Source organism: Mustela nigripes, chromosome 2 (genome assembly GCF_022355385.1).
Source record: "Mustela nigripes isolate SB6536 chromosome 2, MUSNIG.SB6536, whole genome shotgun sequence".
Classification (NCBI taxonomy): Eukaryota; Metazoa; Chordata; class Mammalia; order Carnivora; family Mustelidae; genus Mustela; species Mustela nigripes.
In genome coordinates this window covers 200,630,335-200,656,034 of record NC_081558.1, presented here as the reverse complement: position 1 = coordinate 200,656,034, position 25,700 = coordinate 200,630,335, and the positions used below count along the sequence as shown (strand labels likewise).

The following is a 25,700-nucleotide window of genomic DNA, read 5'->3' as shown; positions in this document are numbered from 1 at the left end:
TTTATTAGGATAAGCAACATTTTATTGAGTCAATTCAGTTGCTATTTTAATGAAAATCTGGATAAATAAATCTCCATAGACGCCACTACAGATGTTGTATCATGCATTCTGGGCAATAAGCAATTGGACTTGGCAGGGGGTGGGGGGGAGGAAAACTTAAAGGGGGAAGGGTAAGGGTGCAAGAGGTGAGATTTTTATGTCTCTAATCTGTATTTTAGAATGATTTATCCTCCAAATCACTTAATGCAGTTGGCTAATAAACTGTTCCCTAGTTTCTGATATGAGATTGGATTTCTTGCCATTTAAAAGTAAAGGTTGAAATAGCATTGCCAGTGTTTTGCAAGTAAAGACAATAAAGTCATGTTAGAATGAAGGAAAAGAATAAAAGGAAAAAGGAAGGCTGGAAGGAAGAAAAATTGGAAAGAACATGGAGAGAGCAGATTTTTGTTTGTTTGTTTGATGCATTAAAAAAACTGGTAAGTGAGGCAAGAACCCTAGGGTTTAGTCAAGAGCTCAGCTCTTTACTAAGAACATGTCCTTAGACCATTCATTTAACATTGGGAATCTCAGATTGGTTTTTATTTATTTATTTTTTTAATCTTTAAAACAAAAGTGAGATTCATTGTGCAGGTCTATCACACACATTGTAAAAAAACAAAACAAAACAAAACAAAAACAGCACCCTTGGCTATTGTCTGCTGAATAGTAGGAGTTCTCCTAGGCATTGGGACAACCAAAAACTACCACATACTTAAAAATGCTCTCTGTGTGGCATTTAGAGAACCACTGGATGCTAGTTTACTTCCAGTTTCCTTTCATCTTAAGAATACCACACAGCAATAGCAATACGTACCCTCTTAAATACCCATCACCATCTAACCCATCCCTCCACTCTACTCTTCTCCAAAATCCTCAGTTAGTTTCCTGGATCACTGGGTGTTATACACAAACAATGTATCATGGAACACTACCTCAAAAACTAATGATATACTGTATTGTGACTAATAAAACATAATAATAAAAAAATGTTATGATCATTTAAATAATACCTCATTGCTAGGTAATTTGTAGAGGACTGTGTAATTAACTGTTCAAGGTGGGATACCTTTGAGCATATAAATCAGAGTTATTAAAACTTACACTAGGGGAGCTGTGGTAAGATCAGGAATTTTACTTTTCACGATCATGTTGGTCATTGGTCTTGATGACTCCTCTTTAAAATAGATTCACACTTTTAAATTTTTGAAAAAGATTTTATATATTTATTTGAGAAAGTGAGAGAGAGAATGAGAGGGGAGAGACTCAGAGGGAGAAGCAAACTCTTTGCTGAGCAGAGAGCCCAATGCTGGACTCAACCCCAGGACTCCAGGATCATGACTTGCGCTTGAAGGCAGTCGCTTAACCAACTGAGCCACCTAGGTGCCCTAAAGCAGTTTTACTGTAAAAATAAATGTACTTACAAATAGTACAAAAGAAAAGTATGAAATTAAAAAAAACATATATTATGAAGTGAAGAGCCAGATAAACACTATTCAGATCAAAAATTAAAATGTTAGTGAGGTGCCTAGGTGGTTCAGTCATTAAGCATCTGCCTTTGACTCAGGTCATGATCCCAGGGTCCTGAGATCCAGCCCCACATCGGGCTCCCTGCTCAGTGGGAAGCCGGCTCCTCCCTTTCCCACTCCCCCCTGCTTGAGTTCCTGCTCTTGCTGTCTCTCTCTGTCAAATAAATAAAACCTTAAAAAAAATGTTAGCATCACCCACACCCGCTTTCTTTGTGACCCTTCTCAAACATTACTTCAGTTACCCATCCTCCCCAGAAATAGCTACTGTCCTGACTTTCACATACATTTCACATTACAAAAGTGATTTATATTCCTTATAAAACAACTTACATTTCAATTATATAAAGTAAAAAATTAAGATCTCCCTCAACTTCAAACGTCATCCTTTTGTGGAAACTACAGGTAAAAATCTTTTAGATTTGTCTGGACAAATATATCTATTGTTTTTTTGTTTTTTGCTTTTTATCAAAATTGAGATCTTATAGTACATATTATTCTACAATCTGATAAATTTATTTTAAGTACATTTTTTGCTTCCATATGTGTAAGCAATGATGGCTCTGGTAACAGTTAAATATTGGCAAAAGCAATGCATTTTTCTCTCCTTCCTGTGGTGGTCATATGTAAATGTTGAATGAAAAGTCACTGAATCTGGGGAGGAAGGTGGAAGGTGAAGGGAATTTTATATTCTGAGGATTCTTGCTCTTTACGGCGATCTTAAGCCCTTTTCTTAAATTCCATCAGAGAAGTATTGGTGCTGGTGGTTCTCTATTTTTCCTGACTTTGAGAGGAATTCATTATAATTTGCTTAGGTTTTACATAAATCTCAATACAATTAGATGCTGTGTAAAATATACTGAAGATATACTCAGGGTTGTTTAGTAAGAGGTTCAGTGAGACTAAACAAAATTTTCTCTTTATTTTGGTTTTTCCAATGAGGGCCAGTTGATTTGAAAGATTAGTTGAGGTGGTCAGTGTATTTTATGGCTATATTTAGACTGACCTAGTTTCATGTTGGGTCATTAACCACCACCCCTCACCCTCCAGAAAGGTTGTGAGAGAGTTGCTAAGTCCAGAGGAACTTTATTATTATTTTCAATGGTATTTGTCATGGTAGTGATATAAGCCCTAAAGATGGAACATGAGTTTTGTTGCTGTCGAAGTAAATTCAGAGTAATCAGATTACACTTGATGTAATTTAGATATTTGGAGGTGGGGGATTTCTGATAGCAAAATCTAATATACATGGCTCCCAAAATGGAAAGCCTCTCTCTAGGGGATAACCTTTGTCAGTGAAAAGTTTACAATGCTGACAACAATTTCCAAGGTGTAAATGTATTTTTCTGGAAGTTTTGGCTTGAAGAGGACTTTGGATTTTGAACATAGCCTGAAATAAGAGTGGGATTTGGGGAAGGTGAATGGCTCTCCTGTACCTTACCCCTCTTGTCTGAATTCACCTTCTCTCTACTTAAAAATGGGCTCTCTTGTATTTGTTTCTTGGGTCATGCATGATAGGCATTGTGTTATATGCAATTTGTAGTTCCCCATGTGTCCAGAAAAGAGGAGTGAAGTCTAGGAGAGTAACTTATGCAAAAGCCCACTGTTAGTAAGTCATAAGAAACATAAATCTTAGCTATGACTCAAGAGTTGGTGCTTTTTACCAACTATGATCCCCATTTGGTGTCCTAGCACCATACAAACAAGTCTTTCTCCAAAGCTAACTGGTGACCTTCCTCAAAGCTTGTCATCTTAGTGTCCCCCAGCACCAAGCAGATGTCTAAATATTTGTTGAAGCCAATTTGCCATAGCTATGATTTCCTCAGTTCCGCGAGGGAGAGAGTAAACTTTTAAAATTCAGCTACTCAGCTTTCCAATATGAAGCAACAACTTAGGTTTTTGAGTTATTTGAGAAATCTTGAAGTGATAGTCCTTCTGGGTTGCCAGAACGTAATTCTTCTCCTCATTTTAATACAAGGACTTTGGGATCATAACCCAGGTTGAAGGCAGATGCTTAACTGACTGAGCCACCCAGGTGCTCCTTCCTCTCCTCATCTTGATTCCCTCCCTCATTTATGCATCAGAGCAGAGAGGTAGACTCTCGTGTTATTGATTCTTTTCTAGTGGGAATGTCTACTTAGGAGGAAGGTAAATGGTGTTATTATTTATTTATTTTTTTATATTGGAAAGTCTGCAAACAATGTGCAGTCCATTGGTTAGCTTTGTGCAGAATTTGTCATACTTGCCTGAAACTTGACGTCCTTAAAAGTAGTTTGGGTAATTATTTTCTTTCCCTTTTTGAGAGCATCTTAAAAGCTTCTTACAGTAATAGACACAAATGGATACAAGAACCAAGCTTATATGTGAATTATTATCTGCCTGAATATATTATGTGTAGATTTAAAGCAGATTCTGACTCTATACTTTAAAAGCAAGAAGTATTTTGTCAGTATGTAAGTTTTACACAGAGGAAATGGCACCCTATTGTGTCCTACATTTCCCCCCATTTTTCACTCCACTCCTGTGGAATTAAATAGACTTTTCCTCGGAGTTGTCAGGACATTCTTTGATGTCATACTTCCTTGGAACCAAATGTTTTCAAAACACTTTTTTAAACATTCCAGAAAAATAGTATAATAAATGCTAAATATCATTTTAGATAGCTTCCCCCATTTCCAAAATCCATCTCTCTGTGCATCTTTTCCCATTGTCCACAGCAGCTACTTCAAATATTCTCCCTTCTTACATATGAGACCCTTCTACTTCCATTCCTATTCTCTTGGATTTTAGCATCTCTGACTTCACCAAAGAAGTACCAGTCTTTGGAAAAGAACCCCTAAGCCTCCTGCATCAAGTTTTAGATCTTATTTGCATTTATATGCAATCCAGCTTTTCCCTTGGGCTACACAAAGTCAATCTCTTCCCCCGTGTTTTGTATTCCTCCATCCACCACTTGGCATATTTTGGGTAAAAAAATTTAACCTTCTTCTGCATATTTAACCTCTTTCTGTTTAGTGACCCCTTCCTTTATGTAAGCATTTATATGTGCTGAAGTTTTTCTCATCTAAAGAATGAAACAAAATGACTAATAGCACAAAAATAAAATTTGAATTAATAAATGCCCCTAGACCTGGCAGATCTCTTCAGTTTACATCATCATTTTTCAGTGCTCAGAAATCAATCCTGCACCCCTACGGAGACTCTATAGCTCTCCATGTCCGTGTGTTGTCAAATTTAGTTTCAAATGTTGCTTAAGGGTCAAAGAAAAAAAAGAAATGAGATGGTTTTACTGAACATGGGGGTCCTTTTCTTCCTACCTCTAAAACTTTGTTTTCTATTTTTTTGGGGGGGTTGAATTATATTTTATTTATTTATTTTTTATTTTCAGCATAACAGTATTCATTATTTTTTCACCACACCCAGTGCTCCATGCAATCCGTGCCCTCTATAATGCCCACCACCTGGTACCCCAACCTCCCAGCCCCTGCCACTTCAAACCCCTCAGATTGTTTTTCAGAGTCCATAGTCTCTCATGGTTCACCTCCCCTTCCAATTTACCCCAACTCCCTTCTCTCCAACTCGCCTGTCTTCCATGCTATTTGCTATGCTCCGCAAATAAGTGAAACCATATGATAATTGACTCTCTCTGCTTGACTTATTTCACTTAGCATAATCTCTTCGAGTCCCGTCCATGTTGCTACAAAAGTTGGGTATTCATCCTTTCTGATGGAGGCATAATACTCCATAGTGTATATGGACCACATCTTCCTTCCATTCGTCCATTGAAGAGCATCTCGGTTCTTTTCATAGTTTGGCGACCGTGGCCATTCCTGCTATAAACATTGGGGTACAGATGGCCCTTCTTTTCACGACATCTGTATATTTGGGCTAAATACCCTGGAGTGCAATTGCAGGGTCATAGGGAAGTTCTATTTTTAATTTCTTGAGGAATATCCAAAGAGACTGCACCAACTTGCATTCCCATCAACAGTGTAAGAGGGTTTCCCTTTCTCCACATCCCCTCCAACACATGTTGTTTCCTGTCTTGCTAATATTGGCCATTCTGACTGGTGTAAGGTGATATTTCAATGTGGTTTTAATTTGAATCTCCCTGAGGGCTAGTGATGATGAACATTTTTTCATGTGTCTGATAGCCATTTGTATGTCTTGATTGGAAAAGTGTCTGTTCATATCTTCTGCCCATTTTTTGATATGATTGCCTGTTTTGTGTGTGTTGAGTTTGAGGAGTTCATTATAGATCCTGGATATCAACCTTTTGTCTGTACTGTCATTTGCAAATATCTTCTCCCATTCCGTGGGTTGCCTCTTTGTTTTTTTTGACTGTTTCCTTTGCTGTGCAGAAGCTTTTGATTTTGATGAAGTTCCAAAGTTTATTTTCGCTTTTGTTTCCTTTGCCTTTGGAGACGTATCTTGAAAGAAGTTGCTGTGGCTGATATTGAAGAGGTTACTGCCTATGTTCTCCTCTAGATTCTGATGGATTCCTGTCTCACGTTGAGGTCTTTTATCCATTTTGAGTTTATCTTTGTATATCGTGTAAGAGAATGGTCGAGTTTCATTCTTCTACATATAGCTGCCCAGTTTTCCCAGCACCATTTATTGAAGAGACTGTCTTTTTTCCACTGTATATTTTTTCCTGTTTTGTCGAAGATTATTTGACCATAGAGTTGAGGGTCCATATCTTGGCTCTCTACTCTGTTCCACTGGTTTATGTGTCTTTTTCTATGCCAGTACGATGCTGTCTTGGTGATCACAGCTTTGTAATCCACTATGACCAGGTGGGATTCATCCCTGGGCTACAAGGATGGTTCAACAGTCACAAATCAATCAATGTGATACAACAAATTAATATGAGAAGAGAGAAGAACCACATGGTCCTCTCAATTGATGCAGAAAAAGCATTTGACAAAATCCAGCATCCGTTCCTGATTAAAACACTTCAAAGTATAGGGATAGAGGGAACATTCCTGAACTTCATCAAATCTATCTATGAAAGACTCACAGCAAATATCATCCTCAATGGGAAAAAGCTTGCAGCCTTCCTGCTGCAAACATAACCAAATGGCAGACTTCAGGGAAAGATAAAAATGGATGTAGAATTGCTTGGAAGACACTGTGAAGAGCCAAAAAAAGAACACTGAAACCACCACCTGGTCCTATAAAGAGGAGATGTGAGCACAAGAATCCATGATTTAAAGGCTGGAGGAAGAACAAACTTTCAGTTAGGTAAGAAGGTAGAGAAAGCAGATGATGAGGAAGTAGTAGGGAGGACCTTCCTGATACTCTGAGGTAGTGAAGCCATGACAATTATTCACTATTGCATTGCCAGGGTTAGGTACAGTGACCACCAGCACACTGTACATACCCAGTAAAAAATGGGTTTACATTTGACAGGAAGAAAAGCTGTCTAACAGCACTTCTTTATAATAATTGCCTTAAATATGGAGAATTGTATGCACCATTGGAAAAGGGGCAACATAAAGCATAAGGTAACCTTTCAGTTCTTTTCCAAAATTGTGACTCTACCATGCTTATTAGGTGAACTGAATTTCAGTGCTCCAATATTTGTAACACAAGGGTAAATTGTGTATGAAATATATACCCATACACTTAGCACAAGAATATTTTAAATTATTCTTGTAATATAAAGTTGAAAAATCTAACTGTCTTTAAGTTCTAAAATATCACAAAGCTCTGTTAGGATTTTAACATTTGGGGGGGAAATCAAATAAATGTGACCACCTCCTAATTAATCCAATTACTAAAATATCATTAATTAGAAACAATTTTCACATCAACAGAGCAGTCATAACATTGCTTTTGGAACTACAGTTGCAACCCCTTAGTTAGTCATGACTAGAATGTTTTTAATGAAATAAAAGTGAAGCTTCCCATGTTATGCATACCTATAGTCTGATTAAACTTTTATTTTGGTTACATATAACATATTTATCATAGAGATAAATTTTATAAAATATTTTATCATTTGCTTTATTATTTATTTACTGACATATGTGTACTGAGTGACTACTGTGCTAACATTTGAAGGAAAAACAATATTAAAAGAGATAGAGAGTTTCCTTATTAAGTTCATAGTCCAGGGATGCCTGGTGACTTAATTGGTTAAGTGTCTGACTCAATTTCAGCTCAGGTCATGATCCCAAGGTTGTGAGATCTAATCCCACATCAGGCTCTTTCATCAGATCTCTTTCTCTCCATCTCCCTCTGCCCACCCCCTCTTAAAAAAATTATAATAACTAAGTTCATAGTCTAAAGGCAAAGGCAAATAATTATGGAAATGATGAAGCAGTAAAATAGAAAAGTATAAGTTTTCAAGGGAGCTCATAAGTAATTAAAAGGGTAAGGAAAAACACTTTAGAGGAGGTATTGATTAAGCTGATCCCTAGAGAATGAGTAATAGTGAACTCAGAAAAGAGCTAGGCTAGTATATTCTATATAGGAATCTACTACATAGAAAAATGCAAAAAAGAAAATACATGTTAAGAAACTGGAAGAATTCAACCTAGTTAGAGCATAAAGTATAATGACTGGAGATGAGACACAGATGGTGGACAGGGGCCAGGTTTTCCTGGCTTTATGAACCATATACAGCAATTTGGACCTTCAATAAGGACACTTGGTAGCTGTGAAGGATTATATGTAAGTTAGGCATAATCATATTTTTATCCTAGCAGGGTGAGGAATGGGAAATAAGAGGAATAAGACAAGAGGATAGTTGAAAATTCAGGTGACAACCACCCAAGTGGAAATGAAGTTTGATAAAGGAGGGAATGAACAGGAAATGTTGAAAAACAATTATGGACATTGGGGAGGGTATGTGCTTTGGTGAGTGCTGTGAAGTGTGTAAACCTGGTGATTCACAGACCTGTACCCCTGGGGATAAAAATATATGTTTATAAAAAATAGAAAATTAAACATAAAAAAATAAAATAAAACTGGGGACATTACATTACCTAAAACTTTGTTTTCTATTTTTAAAGAAATCTCTATTTTTCTGTATTCCTAAATCAGTAATAGGGTTTCTCCCCATTGGAATATTCCAGAGATTCTGCATTCTTAGTTACTATATATTTGAGGTATTGGATTGCTAGCTTAATTAAGAGGGGTGGGTGAGAGTTCAAGAAATGTTTAAAAACCTGAGTACTGAAGAGCTTTCCTCAGTGCCATGAAACTTTCCAAGTTCTGCCTAATATACATACAAGTGAGTATTGGGGGAGTAAACTCCAAGACCCAATAATAAATATGTTGTCCTTGAATCTAAATCTATGTTAACTGATAAATGCACAAAGAAGATATAATATATATGGAATATTACTGAGCTATCAAAAAGAATGAAAAAGTTAAATTTTGCCATGTGCAACAACATGAATGGAAGTAGAGAGTATTATGTTAGGTGAAATAAGCCAGAGAAAGACAAATACCATATGATTTCACTCATATGTGGAATTTAAGAAACAAAACAAATGAACATAAGGGGAAAAGCACAGAGGCAAGTCAAGAAACAGACTCTTAACTATAGAGAACAAACTCTGATGATTACTGGAGGGGAGGTTGGAGGCAGGAGGGTGGGGATGGGTTAAGTAAGTGATAGGCATTAAGAAGGACACTTGTGATGAGCTCTGGGTGATGTATGGAAGTTATGAATCACTAAATTGTACACCTAAAACTAGTATCACATTGTATGTTAACTGACTGGAATTTAAATAAAAACTTGCAAAGAAAAAAATTAAATCTGTGTTAAATTTAAACAAAATATTTTTTTATTGTGTTTGGACAGTTTTCATATGCCCTGATCTTTCTGGGAATGAAACTATTGTGGAGCCTGAGTAAGAGTGTGTACTGTAAAATACAAGGTTTTACCCAAGAGGTCCTCACCATTCTGGAGAACCACATCCCCAATGGAAAACTCACCAATTTGAATCACTTATAGACCACAACGTACTAAGTCTGCATCTGTAGTTGCAGCATTCACCTTATCCTATGTAGAGGGTAGACCTATCAAGACTTCAATGTTCTTTCCTTACATGACAAAGTACTTCTCTTCTATTTCTACCTTAGAATATAACTATGGTGTCATATTTTTTCAAAGTATGTGAATGCGTAGGTTTTATTATCCTTGTGTTTTATTTGTGGATGAAAGTGGGAACAACAAAATATTAGTTTAAAACGTTGACATGGGATCTGGTAGAGTCAGAGACCACTGGTCTCTTTTCTCATGGTTATTCAAGTCCCGAAAGTGTCCAGTTACCATTTATTCATTGAAGGCATGGACATGCCCACATCTTCAGTGCTGTGGTTTGTTTTTATTCAAGCTGTCTAGTGGCCATAAATACTTTCATGTCTTTCAAGCCTTTCAGGTCAACTAATAATTGTGTTGAACAGATTCATTTGCCAAAAAAAGGGCTCCTACTCCCCTATTTCCAACTCCAGTCAGAAAGAATTCTGTGCACTGGTGATGCTATCCAATTAAATGATGCTTTCCTCATTCTCACTCTCACCAACTGGGACCAGACAATCCTCACTTCTCATTTTAATGAATTCAACCAAAACACTCGAGTTTTGTATAAATTATAAAAACTTTATAAATTATAAATTATTGATTTAGAAAAATGTTTAAATAGCACTTGGAAATAAATGAAATAAGAAAATACACAAATTGTGGAAGAAAAGCAAGTAAGCTTTGGAACGTTATCAATATAGAAAATATTGCACATGAAGTTGTAGGTCCTTATTAAATATTTCTGAATGCTTGTAAAGAGGCTTGTGAAGACATGGAGAAAAACAGAAGCGGGACTCAAAGGAGTGAAAGGAAATGAGGAAAAAAAGACAAAGTCACTGCTGAGTTCAGACAAATCAGAAAAAGCTCAGACATTGTTTCATTATTTTCTAACTAATCCATTAAAGAAAAAAAACAATCATGGAATGTGATCACCATCAGAAGTGAGTTTTGAGAAAGCCGTGGGTTCACACTTTTTTTTTTTAGTAGTTGGCAGCAGGATGAAGGGAGAAGTGTGATGTGTGAATGAGGAAGCAATGGATTCTTACAACTTTTGGTTTCCTTTTTTCTTTTTTTAGATGCATTTTGAGTTTCTCTGAGCTCTCCCCATGATCTCTGGGCCTTTTGAACACCAGAGGTGACATGACCGTTGTGGCAAAAAATGGAACAGGTCAAAGAGGCAGGAAGCCAACCCGGGGGTCACTCTGTGAAAACAACTTTGATTTTTAATTACTAGGGACATTTTTCAGCTTTGGTTTTTCTTGAAGTCCATATGAAAACCTTCAAACATTTTCTAAATCTGGATCAGAGATAACCTATGTCTCTAGTGGTCTGCTACACGAGTTGGCTCGAAAGGGTGGATTCATACAGCCAGCAATATATACTATGAGCAATATCTGTTCAGTATCTACTGGGTGCTGGAATGCTGGTCTATGAGCTGATGTATATGGCTGGCTAAATCAGAAATGCCATCCCTATCTAATGGGATTTTGAGTCCAATAGGAGTGGAAGGGGCTCGTCACAAAACACAGAACATGCAGGTATAAGTAATGTAAGTGCTATGAATATAAAGGACATGGGATGAAGAAACTCTGTAACAGGGCAGTCCAATTGAATATGGGGGTAACAGGAGGCTTTCTTAAGGAAATGACCTTTGATCTGAGTTCTGGAAGACAAGTAAGATCCATTTAGATAAAGGAGGATATCAGAGAATGTTCTATGATGGATAGGCAAGAGTAGAAACGAGACATGATGGGAAAAAAACCAAAAAACTTAATGCTTAGAAAATATTCTTTAGGTTCTGTAATTATTATTAAAAATGTCAACCTCTCAGTTTTAGTTTCCAATCTAGATAGAGAAGGAATTAGATTAGATGCACTTTGAAGTATGTTTCCAGGTGTAATATTTGGTTCATGCAAAGGAATTCTGGATTAGCAGTAACTAGCATGGGTTTATCTATTAAGACAAATCTAAAGTTTTCTGTAAGTATTATATTATATTATTAGCCCATAATAAAGAATCTGGTCTTGACAAAGCTACTATTCCAATTCCCTCCCCATGGGAGACAGTACTTTAAATGTCACATAACCAAGAACGTCATCGCAGATGAACATTAATAAATATTAAGGACCGTATTTGCAAAGCAATAGGTTTAAATCAGAAAGAATTTCTACTTTGGATTGTTGAAAGCATATTAAGAAAATTCTCCTGTCCATAGAAGAGAATTTGTATGCCAAACTATTTGTTCATAGTAGCTTCAGTCAAGCAATGGATCCATTCATTAGGTAGTATTTAGAGGAAAATGACTGCATGAATACTAGCCTGATTTCACCATTTGGGGATCATGATCATAATATGAAAGACAAAAGACCAGATACCTATTAGGTACTATTACTGTGGAGACTTTGATTTGAATAAAGGAAAATCATCAAATGACAAGCTTGTTCTTTTTTTTTTTATGATTTAATTTATTTATTTGTCAGAGAGAGATAGAGATAGAGAGAGCACAAGCAGGCATTGTGGCAGGCAAAGGCAGAGACAAGCAGGCTCCCCACTGAGCAAGGAGCCAGATGGGGGACTGGATCCCATATCCCTGGGATCATGACCTGAGCTTAACCAACTGAGCCACCCAGGAGTCCCTGACAAGCTTATTCTTAATGACACTTTTATTTTTATGTATATAAAGACATAAATAATTAGCAAGGTGATAGTGAATATTACCAGTTTTATTTATTTCTGACATTGCTCCTCAGGCACTTACTGGTGGTGATAGGGAAGTTTAGTTGAAACAGAAGATAAGCCTTCAGCAAAATCATAGATTTTAAAGTTCTATTCTGTGCCACTCATTTTTACTTTTGTTGATGAAAAAATCTTTTTATTTTCTGGGTGTCAAATGAGTTAGGGGAACGGTGCCAGAAAAGCAAAACAAACATCATTTTCCATGAATATCTGGCTTGTAAAATTGAATTGTGGGAAGCTTATAGAAAAAGACTTCTATGTCTAGGATTTGTCACCTTTGAAGATGGTAAGCCTGATGTGCTGGAGGTCATAAAAGAGACAACAAAGGAGGGAGAGATGCTCTGTCCCTCAGTGGCCAATTTAAGTGCCAGTTCCCTTCTCTGGAACGGGTGTTCGGATTGCATATTTGATAGGTCTTGGAGTTTTTTTTTTTTTTTTTTTTTTTTTTTTTTTTTGCATTCAGAGAAGGTGACCTTATGAGTGGGAATAGACGAAGCAATATTTTTAAAATGTGCACATTACTTCTGGAAAATTCAGTTCTGTCCAGATGGCATGACAACCATTTGTTTCTTAAACGAAGCAGAAGATAGGGGGGGTTATGGCATATCTTTTTTTTTTTTTTTTTTCCTTTTTAAAAGCTACATTGAAGAATAATTGACATGTACCTGGGGAATCCTGTCATTGATGTGAGTCACAGTAATCCACACCTCCATGAAAAGTTAATTTGATCTTGGTGTTATTGATCAATGTATAGAATGAGGGAAGTGATGGCTCTGTTTTCTTCTCATTTGGTTGCAACTCAGCTGGGACAGATTTTTTTAGCCTGAAGCATCAGACTTTGAGAGAAATATTGACAAACTGGAAGACATTCAGAGCTCAGAGGACCGGAATTGTAAAGGGAATTAAAACCATGACAGAAAAAGTTTCCTCAAAGGAATTGAGACAGAATCCATAGAAGAGAAGACTACAGGGGAATTTGAGAGCTCCTCTTAAGGAAACCAAGAGCTTTCATGTGCAGGAGGCATTGGCTTTGTTCCTTGTAGACTTCAGTTTCAGACTGGAATGAAAAAGAGAGGAAATTTCCAGGAGGATTATTTGAGATTAACGTAGAGATTTTTCTACTAGCCAAGTTGCCTGAAGATGCTTTGGATTAACTCTGGAGAGCAGTACCTTGGGATGTAATAATTGCTGTATCAGTAGGAGTGTCGGGATATTAAAGGGGGGGGGGATTTAAAATTAGATAAATGGCAATTCCAGCAGCCCTTAGATTTCCCTTTCCACTCCAAATGCTTCTATAAAGTCAAAATCTGGTTGTTTGGCCACAGAACAGGACTGTGACATTCATTCTTAATCATATTTCTCCAATGTTCCAAGTCCCTAAATCAATTTTTATCCTCAGATCTTTAATAAAAATTAATTTATTTCCTAGCCAAATTATACACAAATGACTTGAATAGTCAACGTGCTTATATCTATAACCCTTTAACATATAAACACTCTAAAATATTGCTTGGCTGTAGTTTATTTTGAGGCAAATTAGTTTATTTTAAATGTGGCTAGCTAGATACAAGGCCAAACATTTTATTTTTAGCAAGAATATATTGCAGTAATTCTCAGTGGCTATTCCAGGAAAAATGATGTCAGGGACAATTTATTAGCCCAATCACAGACTGATGGTGATTTTAGAAATAAAACCCACTTGAATACATATAAATATGCATAGATAGTATGTAGATAGCATGTAATTAAAGAAATAGTAGTTATGTTGATTGGAAAAATACTATCTACTTAAAAATACCCTGTTTTAATTTATTGATCTGGTTATTTCAAAAATATGATGTCTATAGTTTATGGAATGAATGTCTCATTTCCTACTATTCAATTTCAACTACATTATTAATATCATAACATTTAGATGAATTTTTGCATAACACCAGTATTTTATATTTTTTGTTGTCTTCCCCTATACATTCATGAATAAATCTTTTCTTGAAGTACTAGGTTTAATTTCTTAAAATACATAAACCAGAAAATTGAAATAGACATTATGTGTAAATTCATGTTTTCCAGTTTTTCTTTCTCTATTTCTAGTTTCTCTATTACAATTACCACTATATTTTTTTGCAGTCTCTTCATTTTTAATGTAGAAATGAAAGTGATTAGCTGTGAGGTTTGAAACTATTTATTGTATCAAAATTTTAAAAATGTGCGCCTTGATAACTTGATTGTCATTAAACCAGTAATTCTCTGGTCATTTAGCATTACTAAGCAAATTATACTAAATTAGTTCAACAAGTTTCGTATTATATACTTTCATTGACTAGAATTCATGTCCATGTGTGAATATATTAATATGAAATGATTATAGCACTTACTTTGAGACATTAATGATCTTAATTATAGCTATGGTAAAGCTGAGATCTCTGTGGCCCATCTGCCCACAGGGCCACTATAAAAAGAAATGCATGCAAACACCCTTGGAAAGCATAGGTAGTTCCAGCCAGATGGAGATTACGAAATGGTTTACACAGCAAGACACAGAAACTTTCACTAAGTTTTCTCTCCACAGTCTTAATCATCTGAAAAGTTGTTTTTTCAGAATCTCTCTTCTTTGGCTTCTCCCCAAATTGTAACACCCACATTATTAGAAATCTTGTTTACTGGTCCTCAGTTCATACTGTGCATAGTACCACCTTCTGAAACCACAGGCTCCCTGCCCTTGACCTATTCCCATTCTTGTCTACAGAATGGGAGGGATTATGTGTTTCCCTGTCAGAATGCTTTTCTTCTAGCAGATAATTTTCCTCAACTTCTTTTAAATCGATTCTTCGTATGGCTGTTGAATAATGTATAATGACTAAATGTCAACATTTGATAAGACCAATAAAATTGCACAGTCAATTATATATGCAGTTTTGTTTTCCCTAATGCAGATTTTGATTTTTTAAATTAATTTCTTAATGAAAGATTTATTTATTTATCTGAGATGGAGAGAGAAAGAAAGAGATCACAAGCAGGGGGGAGGAGTAGAGGGAGAAGCAGGCTCCCAGAAAGCCTGATGTGGGGATCAATCCTAGGACCATGGGATAATGACCTGAGCTGAGGACAGACGCTTTACCCCTGAGCCACCCAGGCGCCCCTCTAATACAGATTTTTAGATGGTCAAATGAGGCAAGAGCTTTGTCTGAATTTACTGACCAACAATTTTAGTCCCTGTCTCTTTTCCATGCTAAAATAGAAGGAATAAAATTGCTTTTTATGAGATACATGTGATGTAAAATAGAAACCCTGTGCTTTACATGTGATTCATGCTTTAGGTCTGTCATTGCAAACAAAATATTACCTTTTTTTTTCAATAAAAATTTAATCAGCTTTTGTTCAGAAGTAAATTTTGAGGAGGGATGGAAATCATACATGTCTAAAGATTTTATTTATTTGAGAGAGAGTTGGAGAGAGAGAGGGTAGGGGAGCAGGGTGTGGCAGAGAAAGAGGGAGAAGAAGCTTCCCCTCTAAGCAGGGAGTCCTCAACTCAGATCTTGATCCCTGGACCCTGGGAGCATAACCTGAGGAGAAGGCAGGCTTTTAACTAACTAAGCCACCCAGTTGCTCCAGAAATGATATGTATTTTTAAGATTACTAGTTATCGATGTGTTACTACTAGCAACTTTAGCTTCTGGTGCTTTTTTAAATCATTCAGTATTTCATAAGTTTCTGAGTCCCCTGCTCTAGGTAATTATGATAAAAGTTTTGACATTAAGATCAGCTAAATGAACCTGGTGATTCACAGACCTGTACCCCTGGGGATAAAAATATATGTTTATAAAAATAAAAAATTAAAAAAAAAAAAAAAAGATCAGCTAAATGGAGCACTGGGTGTGGTGCATAAACAATGAATTTTGGAACACTGAAGAGAAATAAAAAAAAGATCAGCTAAACATGTTGGGGAAGTTATAACTGTGAAGAAGTAACAAAACTATGTGGAATGCATTTGTAAGCCAGATAAAATAATAAAGATATTTCTTAACTTTTTGCATAAAATGTAATTTCCCTCCATTTGTTAAGATGATTTAAAGCAAGTTCATTTAAAAAAGATGGATAAACCCTAAAATTGTGGAATTTCTGCACCTCACTGTAGACCTATAGTGAAGTTGTCTTGGAAAATTTTTTTGTAGTTGTAGTCTTAGCATGGGTGAGGGTTTTATTGTAATGTGAGAGAATGACAAAGATGTAATCCTGTTTTTATAAATAAAAATATTTTATTTATTTATCTACCTGAGCAGGGAGGGGGTGGTGGGTGAGTGGTGAGTAGGGGTTGGGAAGGGGGAAGCCGAGGGGGATAAGCAGACTCCACACTGAGTGTGAGGCCCAATCGGGCTCAGTCCGGGCTGGATCCTGGGCTTGACCCTAGGACCCTGAGTTCATGACCTGAGCCCAAATGAAGAGTTGGAGGCATAACCAATTGAGCCATCTGGGTACATCAAGATGTAAATTTTGAACTGTAAACTGTTCACTCTGAGCAACGGCCAGGGACTATAAAAACACGTCCATTGGGGGCTCGTGGAGAGAGATTGCTTCTTAGAGGGACATAGGAAAACACAGTATTATTGGAGAGGGGTTTCCCTCCTACAGCGAGGAGCTGGACTCCAGAGAAAGAAGACATTTAGAGAGGTAGATTGAAATTTGCATTCCACCCTGAATAGTGGATATCATTTTCATTATTTGTTATGCAAGTGATGTACTTTTATTGTAAAAAGTGTGTATTTAAGCAAAAAAAATAAAAATGGTATGACAAAAATTCCACCAGCCACATATTTCCATTGTTATCAGGTATGTATAACTTCCATACATTTATATATGTAATTGTGTATAGTTTTATGCAAGTAGATAAGAAAATATTCTTTTTTTTTAAAGCACTTTTTTTTTTAAAAGGTTTTATTTATTTATTTGACAGAGAGAGATGACAAGTAGGCAGAGAGGCAGGCAGAGAGAGAGAGGAGGAAGCAGGCTCCCCGCTGAGCAGAGAGCCCGATGCGGGACTCGATCCCAGGACCCTGAGATCATGACCTGAGCCGAAGGCAGCAGCTTAACCCACTGAGCCACCCAGGCTTCCGATAAGTAAATATTCTTGTTGAAAACTGGACATATACTCCAAAAATAGTTAAAAGCTGAGGCTTTCCATCAAATAATATACTTTCTATATTGATATAATTGTTCCAACACTGCTACCTAATATGGCATTACATGAATATGCAACAGTTAGTGTGTCTAATACCATGATACTAAGCATGTAACTTCTCAAATTTTTTCATTATTTTAAGTAATTTCTTACTGATATCAGCATGGTATTGGGATACATGTCTGGTTAATTCCTTAAAACGAATCTCAGAAGTGGAATTGCTAATTTCAAATATATAATATCAAATTGGTTTCCAGAGAAATGATACTATTGTATAGTCTAGTAGTTATATGAATAAAATATGAATATGAATATATTCTAGTAATTATATGAATATCTTCCTCCACACACCCCTTTATAAAACATGTATATTTGTTATCATATTATATTATCCGTTCTTAATATTTTTATTGGCTATATAACATAACTGTTGATTTAATTTTTATTTTTAGAATAATAAACGAAAATCTTATTAACTATGTATATCTATGCTTTAGTAAAACTGCCTCAAAATGTTCTCAATTCATTTTTGGGTAATCCAGTTAGTCTTTTTTCACCAAAGTTAAGAATAAATCATAACTTTTTAACTTCTCATTTGCTTTGTAAACATTTAAAAATCAATTTGTACAAAGTTTAATGATTGTATTTAATTAAAAATCTATTAACTTCATCTTACTCAGAACTTGTTCCATATTCAAAAATCAATATTTTATTCTTTTATATTTATTATTTTATTTTGCTGTACAAATGAATAAATTATGTGGGATACCTTTTGTACTAATGAGTGAAGGAAGGAAATGAGTTTACATTTATTTTTGAATGGTTAATTCTTTGTAGCAATGCAATGTTCATATAAAAATTTTTTAATTTTTTATTATCCCATATTTTCTTCTTATTAACATGTTATCTATGCATTCTGCTATTATTCTTTATGTTATGTCATAATTACAATATGAATCTACATAGGTTAATTTTTCAGTGTTTTTGAGGAATTATTGACAAATAAAATTGTGATATACATAGAGTGTACAAAGTGATGATTTGGTATATGTATAATTGTGAAAGGATTTCCTCCATTGAGTTAATTAGCACATCTATTACCTAACGTATTTACTGTGGAGAACACTTAAATTCTACTCTCAGTTTCAATTTTACAATACAGTGTTATCAACTATAGTCACCATGTTATACATTACTTTCTCAAAACTTATTTATCATTTTAAAAATGGAGATATGGGGGCTCCTGGGTGGCTCAGTGGGTTAATCCTCAGGTCATTGGGCTGTCTGCTCAGCGGGGAGCCTGCTTCCCTCTCTCTCTGCTTACTTGTGATCTCCCTCTCTGTCAAATAAATAAATAAAAATGTTTAAAAGAATGGAGGTATAATTGACATATAATGTTATATAAGCTTCAGGTGTGTTATTTGATATATTTATATATTGCAACATGACTATCGCCATAGTATCAGGCAACACCTTTATTGTGTCACATAATTATCTTTTTTGGTATGTGTGATGAAAATCATTAAGATCTAAACTTTTACTAACTTTAGAGTTTATAACACAATACTGTTAACTATAATCATGTTGTGAATTAGAGCTCCAGAACTTATTTATCTACTAGTTGCAAGTCTTTACCCTTAAACAACTTCTCCCCAATTCCTCCACCCATCAGCCCCTGGTAACTTTCTGTTTTCATTGGTTCACCTTTTAAAAGTCTGCATATGAATGATATGATACAGTGTATGTCTTTCTCTGTCTGACTTATCTCACTTTGGCATGATGCCCTGAAGCTCCATCCATGTTGTCACAAATGGCAGAATTTCCTTCTTTGTCATGGTTGAATCGTGTGTGTGTGTGTGTGTGTGTGTGTGTGTTTGTCCATTCATCTGTTAATAGACACTTAGGTTTTTTCCACATCCTAGCTATTATGAATAATCCTGCAATTCACATGATGTCAAATTTAAAAATTCACTGCCAAACTTATGTCAAAGAACTTATACTCTATCTTTTCTTAAGAGTTTCATGGTTTCAGGTCCATGTTCAAGTTGTTAATCTGTTTTGAGGTGATTTTTATGTATGGTATAAGGTAGGGATCAAGTTTTCATTCTTTTACATGTGGATATCCAGTTTCCAACACCATTTATTTGAGACACTGTCATTTCCCTATTGTATATTTTTGGCTCCTTTGTAAAAAATTAATCAACCATAAATAAATGGCTTATTTCTGGGCTCCCTATTCTGCTCCATTGATCTGTTTGTCTCTTTGTATTCCAATATATACTGTTTTCATTGCTCTCTCTATATATAATATTATATGTATGTAAATATATATAAATATATAAATATAAAATATTTATAAATAAATATAAGTATTTATTTATATATAAATATAAAATAAATATAAATATATATAAATATATATGTACATACATATAATATGTATAATTTTATTTATTTTATATATTTATAAAATATTTATATTTATATATTATATATTTTTATATATTTTAAAATATTACATATATGTATAAATATATTACATATATTTTTATATATAAAAACATTATATTTATATAGTATATTTATATATTATAAATTATATAATATAAATTATATTATATAAATATATATTTATATATAAATATTATAAATATTATATCTATTTGATTGCTGTATAATAGAGTTAAAATCAGAAGTGTGATAACTCCAGGTTTGCACTTCTTTCTTAAGATTACTTTGGCTATATGGGATCTTTTTGGTTTCTTACAAACTTTGATTGTTTTACTATTTCTGTGAAAAATGCCATTGGAATTTTTAAAGGGATTTCATTGAACATGCAAATACCTTTGGATAATATGGACATTTTAACAATATTAATTCTTACAGTTCATGAACATGGAATATTTTTCCATTTACTTATATCTTCAATTTCTTTCATCAATGTCATCATTTTCACTGTACAGATCTTCCTTGTTCTTGCTTAAATTTATTTCTAAGTATTTTATTCTTTTTGCTGCAATTAAAAAAGGGATCATTTTCTTAATTTCTCTAATAGTTTATTGTTAATAGATGGAAACACAGCTGATTTTGCATATAGGTTTTGTATCCTGCAATTTTGCTGAATTCATTTGTTAGTTTTAACAGATTCTTTTGTGGAGTTTTTAGGATTTTCCAGATGTTATATATTGTTTTCTGCAGAGACTTTGCTTTTTTTCTTTCTGATTTGGATGTCTTTTTTTTCTTTTTCTTGCCTAATTGCTCTGGCCTAGGATTTCTAGTACTCTGTTGAATAAAAGTGGTCAGAGTAGGCATCCTTGTCTTGTTCCTGATCTTAGGAGAAAATCTTTCAGCTTTTCACCATTGAGTCTGATCTTAATTGAATGCTTGTCATATATGCCCTGTATTATGTTGAAGTATATTTCAACTATACCTGATTTGTTGAGAGTACTTAGGTTTTTGGTTTTGTAGTCTCTGTGCATTATTATAGGTCAGTGAATGCTTTGAAGTCCACAGTGTTTCTTCCAAGTCCTCTTTTGATGTCTTGGTTTCCCTGCAGCAGCCCTCCATTAGGCAAAACCTGGATTCTCAACCTCCTGTTCACACCCTGTAGTTGCTATCGCTGTTTTTTCAGTTTGAAAATTCTTATTGATAATTTCTGTTAAGATTACCTAACTTCTTTTTAACATGTTCTTTATACCACATATTAAATCTTTATTTTTTCCACATCATAGTCTTAGGTGTCAAAAACACAGTTTTCAATGATATTCTTAATGCAAATGTCCAGAAAGGAGAAACACCTGCCTTCATTTTATTTTGCTTTCTAGCTTGAAATTTTGTATTGATTGTCAAATGTTATTATTTTTCATGATCATTATAATCTATATAAATTATATTTTCTCTACTAATATTTCTGTACATATTCTATTAAGCCTTAGATTTCATGTCATATATTTTCTTGTAGAAATATTTATTTCCATTTTTAATTAATAAAACCTTATTTCATACATCAAATGTGTTTAAAAATATATATTAAATTTGTTTGTGTGTGCACATCTTAATCCTGCTTCTAAAATGTCTCATTTAATATAGAACCATTTTGGAAATATAGCACTTCTCTATTTGGTGAATTGATTAGCTCAAGTCTTCTTAAAAATCTGTAACTTTTAGACTGCATGTTTTCTCTCATTAATACCTTCTGATATATCCAACATGGATGTGAAGCTTGAAACGATCAATAAAGACACAGCAGGGAAACAGTTCTGCCAGAAAAGCTTTGATGGGTATTTTTTCAAAGAAGCACATCTCTCTTCTCTGATAATTCTCCGTTTTAAAAAAGAAGACAGAAATTTCTCCCAAGGCAATATTGTTTTTGAATCTTAACCACAACCTCACTAGTAATCAGTATGTTGTTCTAGAATATATTGTGACTCTCTCTTCTCAAATAAGATATATGTTAGCCTCTGATTAGATAAAGCAAGGTAAGTGTAGCAGTAAGATAAAACAGGATAAATAAAACACAATGTAAGATACACTTTCTTTTATTTTTCTCCCAAATGTGAACTTAATGAAGAATAAAGCATAGATGAGTCAGAGTTCTGTGTTCATTTTAGAAAATAATTTAAAAATTTATGTAAGATATTTTGAATATTTAAAAGGTGGCTGAAGATAGAATAAGGAATCCTAAATTGAAGATTCAATAATTTAAATTTGATATCTATATTTAAAATTAAATTTAAACTGATATTAGAGTGATAATAAGGGCCATTCCATCAGGCTATAACTGATCATAATCTTTTCCCTAGTGGATAATGTTAAAGACACAGGAAAATGGGGAGATGGGGAGCATACCATGAGGAAGAAAGGCTTCAATCTAAATTATAGATTTTGTGCTTGAATGAAGCAAATCTGTATGGTGATCACTTATGAAAAGAAAGGTATTTGCCATTTCTCAAGGAGAAACAAGAGACAGAACTTTTGGGTATCTTAGACTATCATATTTAGACATTGGAACCTCAGAGGAGAAAAGTGAGATCAGTGGTAAGAAATGTAGAAGGAGAAATATCTTTGAGTACTCCTGGAAACCTTTCTTCTTAAATGAACAAGAAAATCTCAATAGAGCCTACGATGATGATAGCCCCTTAAAAGAACCTTTGGCCACAGTATTGCCTGTATTCCCTTCTGCCAGATGAGCCAGGACAGGACATGGCCCACACAGGCTGCTCATGACCACATGCCAGCCTCCTGCCAGGACCTTCCCTACATGGCCCTTCTCCAAGCTGTTAAGACTTAGGAAGATACAAATATCTTCTCCCATTCCGTGGGTTGCCTCTTTGTTTTCTTGACTGTTTCCTTTGTTGTGCAGAAGCTTTTGATTTTGATGAAGTCCCAAAAGTTTATTTTTGTTTTTGTTTCCTTTGCCTTTGGAGACATATCTTGAAGGAAGTTGCTGCGGCTGATATCGAAGAGATTACTGCTTATGTTCTCCTCTAGGATTCTGATGGATTCCTGTCTCACGTTGAGGTCTTTTATCCATTTTGAGTTTATCTTTGTATATGGTGTAAGAGAATGGTCGAGTTTCATTCTTCTACATATAGTTGTCCAGTTTTTCCCAGCACCATTTATTGAAGAGACTCTCTTTTTTCCACTGTATATTTTTTCCTGTTTTGTCGAAGATTAATAGACCATAGAGTTGAGGGTCCATATCTGGGCTCTCTACTCTGTTCCACTGGTCTATGTGTCTGTTTTTATGCCAGTACCATGCTGTCTTGGTGATTACAGCTTTGTAGTAAAGCTTGAAATCAGGTAGCATGATGCCCCCAGTTTTATTTTTGTTTTTCAACTTTTCCTTAGTGGTTCGGGGTCTTTTCTGATTCCATACAAATTTTTGGATTATTTGCTGCAGCTCTTTGAAGAATACTGGTGGAATTTTGATCGGAATGGCATTAAAAGTATAGATTGCTCTAGGCAGTATAGACATTTTAACAATGTTTATTCTTCCAATCCAGGAGCATGGAATGGTCTTCCATCTTTTTGTGTCTTCTTTAATTTCTTTCATGAGTGTTCTGTAGAGACAAAAGGTTGATATCCAGGATCTATAAAGAACGCCTCAAACTCAACACACACAATCATACCAAAAAATGGGCAGAAGATATGAACAGACACTTCTCCAAAGAAGACATACAAATGGCTATCAGACACATGAAAAAATGTTCATCATCACTAGCTCTGAGGGAGATTCAAATTAAAACCACATTGAGATATCACCTTACACCAGTTAGACTGGCCAAAATTAGCAAGACAGGAAACAACATGTGTTGGAGGGGATGTGGAGAAAGGGGAACCCTCTTACACTGTTGATGGGAATGCAAGTTGGTGCAGCCTCTTTGGAGAACAGTGTGGAGATTCCTCAAGAAATTAAAAATAGAACTTCCCTATGACCCTGCAATTGCACTCCTGGGTATTTACCCCAAAGATACCGATGTCGTGAAAAGGAGGGCCATCTGTACCCCAATGTTTATAGCAGCATGGCCACGGTCACCAAACTGTGGAAAGAACCAAGATGCCCTTCAACAGACAAATGGATAAGGAAGATGTGATCCATATACACGATAGAGTATTATGCCTCCATCAGAAAGGACGAATCCCCAGCTTTTGTAACAACATGGATGGGACTGGAAGAGATTATGCTGAGTGAAATAAGTCAAGCAGAGAGAGTCAATTATCATATGGTTTCACTTATTTGTGGAGCATAACAAATAGCATGGAGGACATGGGGAGTTAGAGAGGAGAAGGGAGTTGGGGTAAATTGGAAGGGGAGGTGAACCATGAGAGACTATGGACTCTGAGAAACAATCTGAGGGCTTTGAAGGGGCGGGGGGTGGGAGGTCGGGGTATCGGGGTACCAGGTGGTGGGTATTATAGAGGGCACGGATTGCATGGAGCACTGGGTGTGGTGCAAAAATAATGAATACTGTTATGCAGAAAATAAATAATTAATAAATTATAAAAAAGATACATGCAAAAAAAAAACTTAGGAAAATACTGTAGTTACTCACTTTTAGATGGTAAGAAGTCAAAAAAGACCTGTCCATTGTGAAATGAGTGAAAGCACACCCTTTGAATTCTTCTTGACATTTTTTTGAAGTTCCTTTAGCATATTGAGACTGTCTATTTCTATCAATTTGTATGAGCAGCTGTAACTTACAATTCAAATAATTAAAATATGTGAGCCATGAATCACTATTGCTTTCATTTATCTATCTTTTCTCAGACTATAACTGCAGGGTATATAGGCAAAAGCTAACAAAATAGATTGCAACGAACCACTTGAAATAGTAAATTTGGGGGCTACCATGCAAAGACTCCTACAACTGATTATTTAGCAACATGGTCAACAATAAAATTCTAGGCAAATAGGTTGAATGTCCTAGGGAGATTAATATCATTGTTATAGCTTTTGTGTTGCCTGTAGTATGTATAAAAAAGGCAATTTTAGAGAATTCTGCTAAAGCAAAAGTTTATTAAATTATTGGTATAAACCTTTATAATTATATTTGCCTAGGATCCTCACTGTCTTTTGGTCATTTTAAATGAACATTATGTGCTATAAAAACTTGAAATTGCTTGGACAATTGCAGTGACTTAAAAAGAAACCAATACACACAGTGCTGAATTTTACCCAATAGAAAAATAATTTTTTAATACTTAATTGTACACAAAACACAAAACAGGCAGAGGAAAAAAGCATGGATTACCTCAGCTGATCTTGTTTCATTTTGTTTTGTTTTTCCACAGGATAGAAAAATAACTTCACTGTAGGTCTTCCATCTGTCTGAATAGTAAAAACCCACCACCTGGCATCTTTTTGAGATCATTACTCTCTCAGTAAATGTCACAATTTTCATTTTGAAGCTCCTTTCAGCTATCTGTTTTTCAGCCACAAATAATAAACTACCTGATACTATGATCAAAATGAACTCCTTATTTATGTGATACTGACTGGGTAAAGCTGCCAAGAAACAATCATGGTGGATTGCTCGATTTTCACTATATTGTTATCTAAGTGACACAAAAAAGCTGAAGGGTGTTCTAAAATAGAGAATTAGTAACATTTGCCTTGTAGTCATGTTTCAGATAAATTGGTAACCAGTCTGCTGAAACCATGGAAGCTATTGTTGTTAATGCTACC

The 25,700-nt window shown here is 35.1% G+C and overlaps 1 long non-coding RNA gene across 1 annotated transcript in view; it reads left to right on the top strand.

The window, feature by feature from the left end:
* LOC132010283 (uncharacterized) overlaps positions 1-25,445 on the top strand; it is a 41,218-nt gene extending 15,773 nt beyond the window's left edge. The window contains exon 4 of the long non-coding RNA XR_009402211.1: positions 25,307-25,445. This is a non-coding gene — a long non-coding RNA (uncharacterized LOC132010283). The remainder of the gene's footprint in view (positions 1-25,306) is intronic.
* Positions 25,446-25,700: the final 255 nt, after the last annotated feature.